Raw genomic sequence first — 15106 nt, forward strand, 5'->3', positions numbered from 1 at the left:
TGTAGCTTGTCAAAGTTCTTTTTGCAAAATGAAGAAGATACATTTTGTCTTAAAGCCCATGCAGAAACAATAGATTTTAATCAGGGCATAATATGATGAGATTTGAATTGGAAAAAAAATCAAATCTTGGGTGATAACCTGATCAAGTAGATGATAAAGAAACTGAAAACTGCTCTCATATTAAAGGTGACAGTGGTAGAGCGGTAGGGGGGAGGTATAATTCAGTGTGTTTTTGAGATTGAATCAATATTGAAGATTGAGAGTCAAATTGTACAACTGAGTTGAATTAAGTCAATTAAATATTTCTGACAAATATTGATATTATACAGTGTACCATGGGTATGTATTAACTTATTTTAATGAGTGAGCAAAATTACGTGAAGAAAGACAGTTTGGGGGTAGAATGTAGAGCACTGCCTTTAGACGATAGTCTCAAATGCCGTATTGCTTTAATCCTGATGAAGCCATCAGCAACAGGCTTTCAGCACAGTCCCTGCAGCACCGGTGAGTACCAGAGACACTCTGCTACCTGGACTGTGAGAGTCAAGTGAGAAAGCTGGAACAGCTCGTTCTGTGCAGGGATAGCAAAGGTGTGAAGGAGAATGATCAGGAGGCGTCTGGTGCCTTCTCAGGAACACCCAGGCTGCTCTGCTGAATATTTTGTTTGTATTTGTTCTGTCAGGAGTCTGCCTAAAAAACAGAAAAATCTTTACAGAAAAGAAATGTGTTGTTCTTCCTTTCAGAAGTTCCAAATGGGAAAAGATGTGGGACGGAGCAGGATAACAGAGGCCCTTGTCACCTGCATCCCCTCTCCACATCCCACCGGGTCGCAAGTCTCCAAGGTGCATACTAGACTCCCAAAGTTAAGAGGTGAGGATGTGATGCAGTTTGAAATTCTCCTTTGGTGATTCTAATATGACTTTTCTCCCCTTCTACTATCTTACTCCCCACTCAATCCTGAAAAGTCACTGTTTCAGTGCCAGTAGTTAAGGACACAAGCACAACTCCTGGGGGGAAAGGCAACAAAGTTAGATTCTTAGGAAAGTATCCAGTGCTAAGCTGGAAAATGTAGTCATATATATATATCTGAATATATGTCTCATAGATTTTCATTGACCTAAGAACTGTTTTAAATAGGGTCCACATATCTTTATGGATACATCAAAAGCAAGAGCAAATACACATGTTTTTGGTCATCCTGGGAAACCTACGTGTGTGCTTCCTCTATACTTCAGCTTCCCTGAGGCAGCACAGAGATGAATGATTTGGATTCCAAACATACTGGCTTGTTCAGCTAAGTGAGATATGTTTAGCAATTGACTTACACGTTTGCAATGATAGACTAAACCAGTAGTTTAAGATGCCAGCTGGAGTTATGCTAACATTTTTTCCTTGTTAACTTGTGTGTGTGCACATGGGCATGAGCATGCACACACACGTGTGAACACACATTGTACACACAATGCAAAGAAACGATTTCTGATATTTTTTGCATGTATTTGCCTCAGATGAATAAATGGCATTTAGACCTCTTCATTGTGGCTGACAGAGAAAAAGAAGATACATAAATGAGTTATCTTGTTTCTATCATTTTCATGAATTTAAAGACTGATCTGTGACATGCAGTTATTTTTTAAGAGCGAAAGTTCTGTATTAGGGTTTCCTAGAAGGCACTAAGGAAATTTGAAGGTATTGTATTAACCTGGCTAGACTGGGCTGTGCTTCAGGAACAAACCAACTCAGAAATCTCAGTGTTAATAATATATAGCCACCTTCTCCATACCTGGCAGGTTTCAGGCAGCTTGCTCTAAACCATGATTCAAAGATCCATTTTGACCCTATCGTCTCGACGCTAGTTTTCCACATTCATTGAGGCATGAGATGAAAATTGGTGCAATGTTCCTCTGGGTTTTCCACTGGCTCACCCTAGAAGTGATGTGCATTGCTTGTATTCACACATTTTTTTTTGGATCACAACAAGTGATATGGGCCACCTATCTCCTGCTGGACTAGAATTGTGAAGTGCATAGTTATCAATGAGAATTGCAGATTTATGCTACAGTTGTATCATAATTACTGAGATAATGGAATAAATTAGTGAATTTGTAGGGTTTAAAAGCTAGTTTTATTCAAAAAGTTTTTGCTCTTGTTTTGTTGGTGTACTTTACAGAAAAGCATAACTAATGAATGCTACCTGGTTAAAAGCTTCTGTGTTTTGTAATTTTTCTGAGATTCACACCTGCTGGGATCTTTATATCCTTTTGATTTCTGGTTGTCATGCACCTAGGTGATCAATATGTAAAAAATGACATGTGCCTCTGAGCTGTGATACGGTGTTTGTGATACTGTGTCCAAAAGGTGGCAGAGCACTTATTAATATTTTTAGATAATTTTATCCAAAAGAGGAAAAACACTGTTTTTGTTTTTGTTTTGTACTGTGGCTTGAACCCAGGACCTCACACATGCTAGGTGAGTACTTTTATCACTGAGCTACAACCCTAGACCTTTTAAATTTTATTCTGAGACAGCATCTCTTTAAGCTGCTCAGGCTGGCATCAGAATTGCAATTCTCCTGCCTCAACCTGCCAAGTACTTGGGATTGAGGTGTGCACTACTGCAACCTGGTGATGGGAAAACATTTTTTTTAAGCTCTTTGGAAACAGGTAAATTTTACGTCACAAAAAGTAATAGATTATTGATATTGAGAGATTAAATCATTGATTTCTCCCCCCCATAAGAATTACTTTCCTTCCTAAATGAAAATATAGGGTATTCATGTAAAAATACAAATATACAGGAAAATGGAAAAGAATGTAAAATACATTATACCCCTATCATCACTGGATAACCATACTGTATTCTAGCAAAGTGCTCCCAAGCCTCAGTGTTCTATTTTAGTAAATGTTCATTTCTTACTTACACAGACTCTGTAGATCCTTTTCATCAGATGCTTCTGGGCAGCTGTCTTTCAAGCCTCAGGCATCTAGAACACCTTCAGTTTGTGATGTTATGATGGAGGTCTCCAATTCTCCATGGAAGGTGAAGCGAGTGTGGAGAATGCACAGTGATTTTTAAGCTTTCAGACCTGGAAGAGATACCATGTCTTGTTTGTTCATGTCATATGGCCCAACTAATCACATAGTTTGGATTAGGAAAGGCAACTTGGAAATTACTTTCCAGCAGGACCTTTAGGGTAGAGAGGGAGAACATGGATCTTTGGAGGTCAGCTGCTATCTCTGCCATAGTAAACATTCAACTTGCAAGCTAGATTAATAGTTATTAATAGTAATATGTACCTTATCAAATTTGATGCTCTATTAAAAATGTGTATAAGGATTGCTGGGCACTGTGGTGCATGCTTGTAATCCCAGCTACTCGAGTGACTGAGGCAGGAAAAGCCTGTGTAAAGCCAGTATGGGCAACATAGTAAGACTCAGTAAAATAAACAAAGTAAATAAAAATAAAAATACAGAATTATATAAGGAAAAGAAAGATTGGTTCTACTAGGAAAAAAAATATAAAGCAACCCATTGTTTTCTTTATGTAAAGTATGCTGAAAGATTAAGAAACCAGGCAGACAATGGTGGTTCTCAAAAATTTTGGAATTCGAATTATTTTACCTGGACTTTTATGCTTAGTTTTTAGCCCAGTTATAAAACTTGAAGTTATGCTGTTGGAATGTTGGTGGGCTCATTAAATTACATACAACTATCTACAAGGAAGGAAGAAAACAATGTCTTTTCTATCACATTGGCAACATTTTCTTGCATGAATCTCAGGAAATTAACAATTCTGTTTCTTGGTCTGTTGCTGGCATTTTAATAATATTTTAGGAGTATTTTTGAAGAATGTTTTTATTTTGGAAAAGTTTTATATTTGCTGAAAGTTCAACAAAGATAGAACAGTGGGTTTCTGTATACCCATCATCCAGCATTGCCTAATTTTTATCTTATAGAACCACAGTGTATGTGCCATACCTAAGAAATAATTAACATTGTAATCAAACTACACACTCTATTTGTATTTTACCACTTTTCCCACTAATGTTCTCTTTCTGTCAGTAGCCAGCTCAGGATATCATATTTGCATTTAATTGTTATGTTTCTTTATTCTTTTCCAATCTTTAACAGTTACTTGGTCTTTCCTTGCCTTTCATGACCTTGAGATTTTTAAAGAGTTCTGGTTAGGCATTTTGCAGAATGTCCCTCATTTTGGGTTTATCTGATATTTTCTTATGATAACACTGGGGTTAAGGATTTTTGCAAAGAATGCCAAAAGGTGAGGCTTTCTTCCAAATGCATCATTTGAGGGATCACATGACATTAATGTGACTTATCTCTGGTGATCTTAACCTTGGTTAATCTTGACCTTGGTTAAGGTTGTTTGCCAGACTTCACTGGTGTGTTATTTCCATATTAAATAATAATTGTCATGCTTCACTATGCTGGATGTTGATTCTTGGGCATATTCTGTTTAATGGTTTACATTCAACTCTCATGGATTTACATCTGTGGCTATAATCTTCTTTGTGAACTTGAGCAGGCACCTGCCTTCTCAAAGCTACATGCATAGTTACCTCATATATGTTACACCATCATTCTAGTAATGGGGAATAAAAAATGACCCTTTTGCCCTGCTTATGTGAATTGGTGTCAATTTTTGACCCAGATGCCTGCTTAGGAACGTAAAGCAAGAAAGCCAGTGTGGAAGGAGAAGCAAGTAGTATAGTTGCTAGTACTTTGTGTTGGCAACTTACACTGATGCTGCTGAACCCTAACTTAAGACCTGGCCCAACAGTCCAGTGCTGTCCACAAGTAACTTCCAAAGTGCACAGCTGCTGCATATTAGTTGATTGAGCACTTGGATCACCCCGAATTAGGAAACTCTATGACATTTCCCACAGTTAGTACTTAGTCTAGTGGTGAAGCCCAGTGTTATAAAGGATCTTGTGACTGAAGTGAAGAGTAGGAAGTCCTCCTGTCCCCAAACAAGACACGGCCTCCAGTTTGGTTGAGCCCTCTAAGAAATGAAAACACAGTTATTTGTAAGATATGTAAGTTAATAAATTTCATGCTTAAGGCATAGAGTTGAAAATTAATAATGCCTTAGAAGTTATTCTATTATTCCTTCTATCCTATTCAGTGAGGAAAAATCATTAGACTCAGCGTGTTTCCACTTAGGGAAGCTGATTCATGCTTTTTTTTTTTTTTTTTTTTTTTTGCTGGCCTTTTAATTAAAAAAAATTTTTTTTTTTAATTTTGGAGGGTGTTAGTGGGGATTGAACCCAGGGGTGCTTTGCCACTGAGTTACACACCCAGCCATTTTTATTTTTTATTTGAGATAGGATTTTGCTAGGTTGCCCAGGCTGACTTTGAACTTGCAATCCTCCTACCTCAACCTCCCAAGTCACCAGGATTATGGTATGTGCCACTGCACCTGGCTATGATTTGGCTTTTATACAAATCGATGAGTTAATATGAGATCACGAGAATGGGAACTAAAAGTATTATGTGTAGAAAAGACAATTATTCTTTCATTTGATATTCATTTAGGCATTTTTATCCTGTCATAAACATAAATAATAGTTTAATTTATAAGAAGAAATTATTTTCAAAGGTATTTTGTGTTTATAGGGAAATTGTGACTTTTTCTTTTGGAATTGAAGATTCAAACGGAGCATGGTTTCACTGAGTTTTCATTGATTATTGTGTCAGCACAGAAATGATATTGTTTCAACTGGTTTAGTTTCTCTTCTTGAAGAACGTGCTGTTCCTGCCACATGGTGTTGCTTGTGAAAGCAGATTAGATGCTGACCTTATTCAGTGCTGCAGTGATGTCTCTTCTGATCAGAAGGTAGCTTCTCGAGTGTGTGTGGCGGGGAAGTGAAGTTTCTGTGCTCAGGTGTCAGCTAGGTTTGCCCCAAGCCTCTGCTCTCTGTCCCGACCCGCGGGGCATCAACGCGGACGGCAAACCTAAGAGAGAAGGAATGAAGGGACAAGAGACGCAGGGAGAGACAGCAAGACAGGAATTCTGATCAAGCTGCAAATTTTTATTGTTCTCACGGGTATTTATGCTGAGGGAATGAGGGGTATGACGAGGTGCAGCCTGGTTGGTTGTATTCTTCTGCTGGGTTCCTGATAGGGTGCAAATTCGCGCTGGCGGGAAGGTGAAGTTCGTGCCGGCGGGAAAGTGTAGTCCCGGAAGAGAAGCCGTGGGCGCCATAGGCGCCATACTGTCAGAATTATCAGCCAGGAGGCGGGGGGAGGGGCGCTGCTGCTTATTGTAAAGGTCAGAATGTTCTCAGAATGAGAACTTCTTGGTCCCTGACAGCTCTCCTCATGTTACAGCACTTGCTTCACACTTGCAGTCTCAGTAGTAATCCCGAGGCACGTGCCAAGTCATGGGCTGCAGCAGACCCAGGCAGTGCCTTCAGCCAGCACTCCGGTGTAGGCTAGGCCCTTCCATTCAGTTTCAGCCACCAGTGCTGACTGCAATTCCTCAGGAAGAGTACTTTAGTGAGGAGAGAAGTTCTAAGAAGTTGAACAGCAAAATAAGAAGTAGTTGGGATCTGGGGCTCTGCGCAGACTCAAACTGACCTTTTTCCAGTAGATTTTGTAGATCATACATTTTAAGGAATATGGTGACTGGGGTGACATTTTATTAAGTTCTAAACTTTATTACCCCCTGCTATTAATTTAGATTTCCTGTTCTATTTCTTCTATTTCATGAATTACTTATTGTAGGAATTTTCATTATTTTGCTCTGTTATAAAAATAGGATGTTCATAGTCGCCTGATTATTTAGCATGAACAAAACTTCCTCCCATTTTCTTCACTACTCTCAGACATTGATTTACCATGTGCAATTTAAAACTCTAGAAACAAAACGTCTGCGTATATAATGAATTGAAGGACAAATACATATTGCCGAGAAGTTTTCAAGGACAGTCTCAAAACTTGATCTAAGGAAAAACAGAAAAGGAGATTGCAGGGCGTGGGGGTGGAGGGAGCAGAACTGCCTTCTCTCTGGTCAGACTCTCAGGAGTTTAAAACACAGAACCAGGGAGATGACAGGCAAGTAAAGACCTCTCTGTGGCCTATCGCTTCTAACAGAACCACAGAAAAAGAGCAGTTCTCTGAAGTTGTTTGGAGGAGGTTCTCTGCCTGGCTCCAGGTTTCAGTGTGAGCACCAGACTAAAGCAAGCCCAGGGAGAGAGAGAGGAGCAAATGACCAGGATACTTCTAGTAAATTGATGAGGATGGAAGTGAAGGGAATGAAGATAGTAGGAGGCTTGAAATGGACTATAACCCTCTGCAGTCTTGAATGTGGTCCAGCAGAGGGACAGAGACAATTTAGTAGTTGCATTTTTTTGATGGTCAGTTTTTTTTTTTTTTTTTTTTTTTTAGGAGTTCTGTTTGTCTTTATGCTTAACGTTTGGTAAACACGCCCTAACATATTTGGACTAATTTACATTCTTTTTTTTTTTCTTTTTTGCATTTTTAAGAACCGACACCAAAGACAGTTTGTTTATTATGGTATTAGTTGAAGGTAATTACAGACATTACATTGAAGCAAGATTAACAGTTCCCAGCTTAAAGATCTCACCCTTCCAATATTAGGGCAACTAATTTGTACACATAAAATTTATTAAAAGGTATAAAGCTCTTGTTGGGCAGGGAAGAACACCAAACGGGCCTGTCCTAGATAAGGCTGCCAGATAATCTTGACTCTGTTGAGAACAGCCAGATACATATGATGAGCATGTTTCCAAATGTTGAAGCGTTTACGTTTTCAGAATCCAAATGGATGTTGGTTACTGGTCCCTGGAACTGACCCTCCTATGGGGGATACAGTTCACCCTGGGCTGAAGTGCTGCAACCAGGTCTGAAACCTGCGCTTCAGTGCTCGGTGCTCAAAACCTCATGGAAGGCCAATGTTGCAGGCTCCGATACTCAGCTGCAGGTGATCCTTTTGCAACCTTATGATAGGCCGCTCCCTTCTCTATTCTCTATTAAATCGGCCATCCAGTTTCCTCATGTTTGCACACTCCTCACGGCGGGCAGGGGTTCCGGGTTTCTTAATTTTGCGGACCCCAGGCACCTGCCGCGATGGCCCTGCCTGAAAAACACGCGATCCGCGACCTTAGGTCCACCGCGGCCGGATTCTGCTCAGCGAGATGACCAACCCGCGGCCGCAGCGTCAGCCACAAAGCTCACGTGGGCACAGGCGACGCGGAGAAGCGCTGTTACAACAGCTGCCCCTTCCACTAACCTTCCCAGAAACATCTTTCATAAAAAACAAACAGGTTCTAGCTCTTTTCATTCTTGCTGCCAACACCCTACCTCCACAAGATCTATAGTGAAAAGCCTAATTTACCTTCTTAATCTAAGTTTGTGGTGAAAGTTCATAGTACATTTTAGAAATCCTCACTCACTGAGAAGAATGATCATGGCAATAGGTATTCTTCGAGGTGACTAAAGACAAGGAAATTAAAGAAGAGAGCAGAAGAGAGAGGCTCTTTTGGTTTTCTTATAGCAATAGCTTGAAGAAGTTGTTGGATCTGACTCCTTTGTCCTGTAGTAAAGTAAGGGACAGCAACTAGCCTACTGTGACTTTAACAGAAAAACATCCTTCCCAGGATAAGAAAGAAACAGAGATGACAAATTCTTTCACAGGAGTAATGAAGAAATTTTTAGGTTTATTTCAAATGTTGTAAAAAAAATATTACCAATCTTTGCAGTACATCATACAGGAAGAACTCTGAGTAATGAAAATGACTTCCACAAACTTATTCTCCTAATAGCCCACAGCCATTCGTAACAGATGTAGGCAACTGTCTTCTCAAAGCCTACAAAATCACAAAGGTAAACACAGGATTTAAAAACAAAATGCAAAAAATAATATAAATAAGAAAAATTTAAATGTGGAAAAAAACCAAATAAAACAAAATGCTGCAAAAACTTTACGAAGGTCACTAAATTCTCTGGAGTAGTCTTTTTGGAGGAACTGGCCTATTGTAATGCTTGTAAGCAGTGTTTATACTCAGTAAACTTAGCGGCTTTCTCAAGCCTACTTTTTTTCCTGAAAATGGTAGGTCCTGACATCACGTAGAGGGTGTAACAAAAACACTAGGCCAAAAATCAAAACAATTTAGACAGATAACATCTTTGAGACGGTCTGATCATCCTTACACCAGAGAACCACAGAGGGAAGGAAGAATCAAAGGGGGTCCTCAGCATCTTCCTGAAACTTCATGAATCTGTCAACAGTTGCCAAATGTGGAAAGCCACATGAAAGGAGATGGGTTGGAGTCAGGAAGATCACAGAATGCCTTTGACACTCACTTCTGGGAAGAGCTTTGGAAAATCTGCAACTGAATTCTAGATAATGTGGTAAGAAGGTTTTGCATCTGGCAATTTTATCTAAAAATAGAGGAAAATAATCCCCCATGAAATCTTGGACAGATTGTCCTTATGTCAGTGTGCTGATAAAATTGTAGAACATAATTCTTTTTCCAACCATGAAAATGATATAATACACAATAAGGGAGTTCAGAATTACAACTCAATTCCTGGAAGAATCTTTGGAACATCTGAATGCACTACACCTATGTCTTTCTCAGTTTTTATGGTTGGCTGGGTGACTCATTTTCAGGCGAGTATCCACACTAGACTGAAGGTAAGTTCTTCAGTATTTGGCACAGGCATTTGTCCTGGATTTGAATCTTGGCAGTCACTCACTAGCTAAGGACACATGGACAAGTTGCTTAGCTTCTCTGGGCCTCAGGTGTTGAGCTGTCAGATGTAGGTAACAAGGGTTCGAGTGTAGAGTGTAAGAGACGCAGAGGCACCAAGAATGGTACCAGGTTGGAGGTTGAGCAAGGAAGGATGTAGTTGACATCAATAGAGATGAGGATTTGGGGTTTGAGGCTGGTGTTCAGCGTTGGCCATATCAGATGGAAGATGCTTTCCAGAGGTCCAAATGAAGATGTTGAATGGGCAGCTGAATTAACAAGTCTGCAAAGAGGTTTGGGAAGGAGATACATATTTGTGAGCTGGCCGTATATGCATAGTAGCCAAAGCCATCACTAAGACATTCAGTGTATTTAGAAAAGAGGAATTCTGGTGCAAAGAGGTTAGAGATCAGAGAGGGAATCTGCAAGAATGTGACCACGAAGGAGGAAGAAACCAAGAGAGTGGGTGTGAAATGTTTTAAGGAGGAGCGATATTAACCCATGCCATATGCTGCAGTTTGGTAAAGTAACATGAAGACTGAGAAATTACAAATGGATTCTGCTACTTGATTATTGGCAGTGTTGAGTAGTCCAAATTTGGAGTAGATTTAAAACAGGGTGAGCTAGGCACAGCAGTGCATACCTGTAATCCCAGCTACTTGGGAGGCTGAGGCAAGAGGATCGAAAGTTCAGGGCTAGTCTGGGTAACTTAGTGAGGCCCTGTCTCAAAAAATGAAAAGGGCTAAGAGTGTAGCTCAGTGATAGACCATTCATTCCTGCATTCCCAATACTGCTAAAACAAAACAAGCAACAAAAAAGAAGTGAGACGTAAGAGGAGAGAAATTGGAGACAGTGGCTGTAACTTTGAAGAATCTGCCACAGAGAAATTGGACTGTAGCTGGCAGAAAGAGAGGAGGACAAAATACTTTTCTTCTAGCAGTGAAAAACAGCAGTAATGATATCTAGATAGCAAAAATCTAAAGATTCAGTATGAAAGGAAGGACTGGCGGTAGAGGAGACAGAGTAGAGAAATGCTTGGAGAAATCCTTGGGCAGCCAGAGAGGAAGGTAATTGAGTTTACTTCTGCTAGGAAAACAGACATTTCCAGATATCTAGAGGCACATATAAACAATGGATCCCTACTCAGCCATGAGAAAGAATCAAATCCTGCCATTTGTGATAACATGGATGGAATTGGAAATCAAAAAGGGGATTTATTAGATTTACTTACATGACCAGAAGCTGGATAGTCCACAATGGCCCTCTGCAGCTGGAGAGCTGGAAGAACCAGCAGGTGTGCAGTCCAAGACACAGAAGTCCCAGAACAAGAAGGATCAACAGTGCTACCCTAGTTTGAGACCAAGGCTTCTGGAAACTACGTGGAGAATCACTGGCAGAGTCCACTATGGAAGAGTGAAGAAGCGAGAGACCGATATCCTCAGACAATTGAAGCACTAATCAAGAAGTCGTTCAAGAAGAGCCGAGCTTGCATCTGCATCTGCTTCCTTGTTCTTCCAACTTCTATTCCATCCAAGCTACCATCCTATTGGGCAGTGCTGCCCATGCTTAGGGAGGGTCTCCACTTCACTTCACTGTCCCACATTTTAATCATTTCTGTACAAGCTCTCCTTGACTGAGGCCTCTTAATCATTGGCATCTCCTAATCCAATCAAGTTGACAATTCAAATTAACCATTACAAGGCAGTTAGATCTTTTATTTTATATAAATGTTTCAGCCTTCTAGCTCATCAAAAGAGATTTCAAATAATTAAGATACAAGTCTTGAACCAGTTGTGTTCTACTGAGAGTAAATGCCTACTGACTTTCACTATCATAGGTTGAAGTGTGGGCTTTGTCTGTCCTCTGGCTAGAAATGTATTTTGCACTTATGTATTACAGCTGGCTCTGGGCTCTGTCTCCAGAATCAAAGACTGAAGAGATAATCTAAAATTTATGTAAACGATCTCTATTTGGATATGAATTAAACATTTCAAACTCAACACATTCCAAACAGCACTCCTGAGTATGGCCTCCCTGTCCTTTGGCCTCCCACGCCACTCTCATCCTGCTCCTTTCTGGATCTCCTCGGTCTCAGCAAATGCCACTACCATCCATCCGGTTGCTTTAACCAAAAGACCTGTCAGTGCACATTCCCAAAATGTTTCTCAAAAACTCCTTTCTCGCCGACATCATCATAACTCAAACCTCTCTTACTGCTCACTGAGCTGATCACGACAATTAGTATCATCACAGTAACCTCCTAACTGATGTCCTTGCTTCTAGCTGTGTCTCTGCAGCACGACACAGATCAGCTAGAGCGGTCCACGGCAGCCTGTTCAGGGCCCTCCAGTGGTTTCCCACTGTGCTTAGGATCAGATCTGTGCTTTGCCTGCACCACATGTCTGAGCCTGCTTGTCTGCCCAACTTCTGCTTGTCCTGCTGGCTCCTCTGCTTCCTGGACTTTGACATAGCGGTCACCTTTTCTTTCCTTTCAGAGCTGTGCAGAAGTTAAATGCGTTCCTATCTCGAGGTCTTTGCAATTTGCTATTTCCTTTTCCTGGACCTTCATCTGTCAGCTCTTTGTACAGTGAGTTTTTTCTAAAGATTTTTTTTTTTTTTTTTTAAAAACTTAAATGCCATCTCCTTAGAGAAACCTTTCCTGACTCTTCTACTTAAAGTACCTCCTCTTATCTTGAAGCTTCTATCACATAATTTACATACTTCTTTTGGTACCAGGGATTGAACCCAGAGGTGCCTTACCTCTGAGCTACATTCCCAGTCCTTTTTATTTTTTATTTTGAGACAGAGTCTTACTAAGTTGCTTAGGGCCTTGCTAAATTGCTGAGGCTGGCCTCAAACTTGTGATCCTCCTGCCTCAGTCTCCTGAGTCTCTGGGATTATAGGTGTGTTACCACCATGCTCAGTTATAATTTACTTTTATCTTCATAGAACTTAAGGGATTCTGGGGTTTTTTTTGTTTACAATTTTATTTTCTGACTCTTCCTACTAAAAATAAGGTCATTTAGCACAAGGATTTTATCTGTCTGATTCTGTTTGTGAAGGTGCTAAAATAGTGACTGGCACATGGGGTTATCCAGGAAATAATATGAAGTGCTGATAAAAAAAAAAATGGAAACCAAAACATGGATATTTTTGTGCTTTCAAATTTGTTATTTATCTGTCAGGAAACTATTTTGCTGAATTGTATATAAATGGTGAAAAACTGTGTTTAACTGTTTATGAAATTATGATCTCCAGAAACATTGCCTGGATACAGATATCTGGCTGTGTAACTTTGGGCAAGTTATTTAACCTCTCTGAGCTTCAGTTTTCTTTTTGTAGAACAGTATTTTCTAAGGATTAAATGAGTTCATTTAGTTCAGTGAATGTCATAATGAGGACTCAGTAAATATTACCTAATATTAATTGTTAATTCATAATAAGTCACACTATTTCCTATCCATAGAATTGATAACTAGGAAAGATAAAAAAAAATAATTCCAATAGCTTTTCAAGATATTTTGAATGTGCCATCTTCTAGAAAATTTTCTTGAAAGTTCCCCTTTGATGAAACTATTTATGCAGCAAGGCTATTGAATCAACAAAATACTAGCAAGTCAAATTCATCAATGTATTAAAAAATTATATACCTTAAACCAGTGGAATTTATCCCAAGTATGAAAGACTGGTTCAACATTTGAAATTAATCCATCACACCATCAAGCTAAAGAAGAAAAATCATATGATGTAGAAACAATATTTGACAAAACTCAATACCCATTAATGATAAAAAAAAAAACCTCTCAGTTATGCTAGGCATAGAAGGGGCTTCTTTAATTCACTAGAGGTGAACCAATAGCTAATGTCATTCTTTTTTTTTTTTTTTTTGGCAGTGCTGGGGATTGAACTCAGGGCCTTAGTGCTTGTAGATGAGCACTCTACCAACTGAGCTATCTCCCCAGCCCTAATGTCATACTTGATAATGAGAACTGGACACTTTCCCACTAAGAAAGGGAACATGGCAAGGATGTCCTCCTCATAACTGCTTTCAATGTCATTCTAGAAGTCCTAGCTAATGAAAGAAGAAAAAGAAACAAAACTTACACCTATTGGGATGGAAGAGATATAACTGTTTTTGTTCAAAGATGACACGAATTTCTGCATAGAAAATTAAAAAAATCAACAACCACCCAAACTCCTAGAACTGATTAGCAATATAGCAAGGTTGCAGGATAAAATGTTATTGCACAAAAGTCAACTGCTTCCTCTCAATTTTGCCATGAACCTTAAGCTGCTCTAAAAAAAATCGAGTCTATTCCATGAAAAAAGATTGTTGATCTCTGGCTTGAACTTTAAGAGTAGTTCAGGGTAATTTGGTGAAAGTCCTAATGATGTCTATCTGTAAATGGCCAGTTCACAGATTTAACTAATGGCTGGGAAAACCATTTTGAAAATACTGTTAAAGCCTCTGATAGAGAAGTGGCTCTCTAAAGACTTGCTGCAGTGTGGAGACACATTTATCTTGCTCAAAGGAAAGGACTTGAGTATTTTATATATATACTCTGTGTGAAGAAATCACTGCATGATTCTCCTTGAAACTTGTTCTATCACATGTAATTTTTTTGTTTGAGTTATGCAGAGGGAAATAGGACTTGTTTTCTAAGGAACAAAAGTGATTAATATTAATCACCAGAATGTGACTATAAATGCCAATATTAAAAAGTAAAATGCAGTCATTAGCATTTGTACAAAATTACATTCATGATACTTCACAATTTCCAAATAAAAAGAAGATAGGCCTAAAATCTTGTCACCAGGATAGCCTTTCAGCTTGGGTTTCATTCTTTTTCTCTTTTGTACAAAGGAGTGAGACTATGAGGAAAAAGACCCAAGAACCATTTGAGAAACACACTTTGGTGTGAAAGGAGTTTTCTATTACAAACCTCCAATGAAGTTTAAAGGGGCCTGCCTTCTGCAAAAGCAGACAGAAAGGTTCCTGGTGTCCTGCCCGACATTCAGAACTGGCATTAGTACTGCAGCGATTGGCCTCTCAAGGTTACGAGGTGCCAGGCCTGCTCTTGGCTGAATAGGCATCGGAGTGTCTCAGAGCAACATTCATTACCAAACCAGGAAAAAAAGGGTGGAGAGGGAATCATAACTAAGCAGTAACTTCCAAGCAACTGAGAATAACCAAACTGTATATAAGCTTTATTTCTGAAGTTCAGTGGTACCTACTATTAGTGGAATTTTTATTGTACAAAGATTAAATCCTCATTTGATTTCATGTATCATATGTTTAAATATAAGATGAAGGTACATTATTATCACTATCATATATATATATGAAAACTGAGACCCAGGTTAATTTTAATC

At 39.3% G+C, this 15106-nt stretch overlaps 1 long non-coding RNA gene across 1 annotated transcript in view; it reads left to right on the plus strand.

Moving 5' to 3' along the window:
* Positions 1-752: 752 nt before the first annotated feature.
* Positions 753-15106, plus strand: part of LOC124962366 (uncharacterized) — a 144473-nt gene continuing 130119 nt past the window's right edge. Inside the window, exon 1 of the long non-coding RNA XR_007104462.1 lies at positions 753-870. This is a non-coding gene — a long non-coding RNA (uncharacterized LOC124962366). The remainder of the gene's footprint in view (positions 871-15106) is intronic.

This window comes from Sciurus carolinensis, chromosome 12 (assembly GCF_902686445.1).
Source record: "Sciurus carolinensis chromosome 12, mSciCar1.2, whole genome shotgun sequence".
NCBI classification, from domain to species: Eukaryota; Metazoa; Chordata; class Mammalia; order Rodentia; family Sciuridae; genus Sciurus; species Sciurus carolinensis.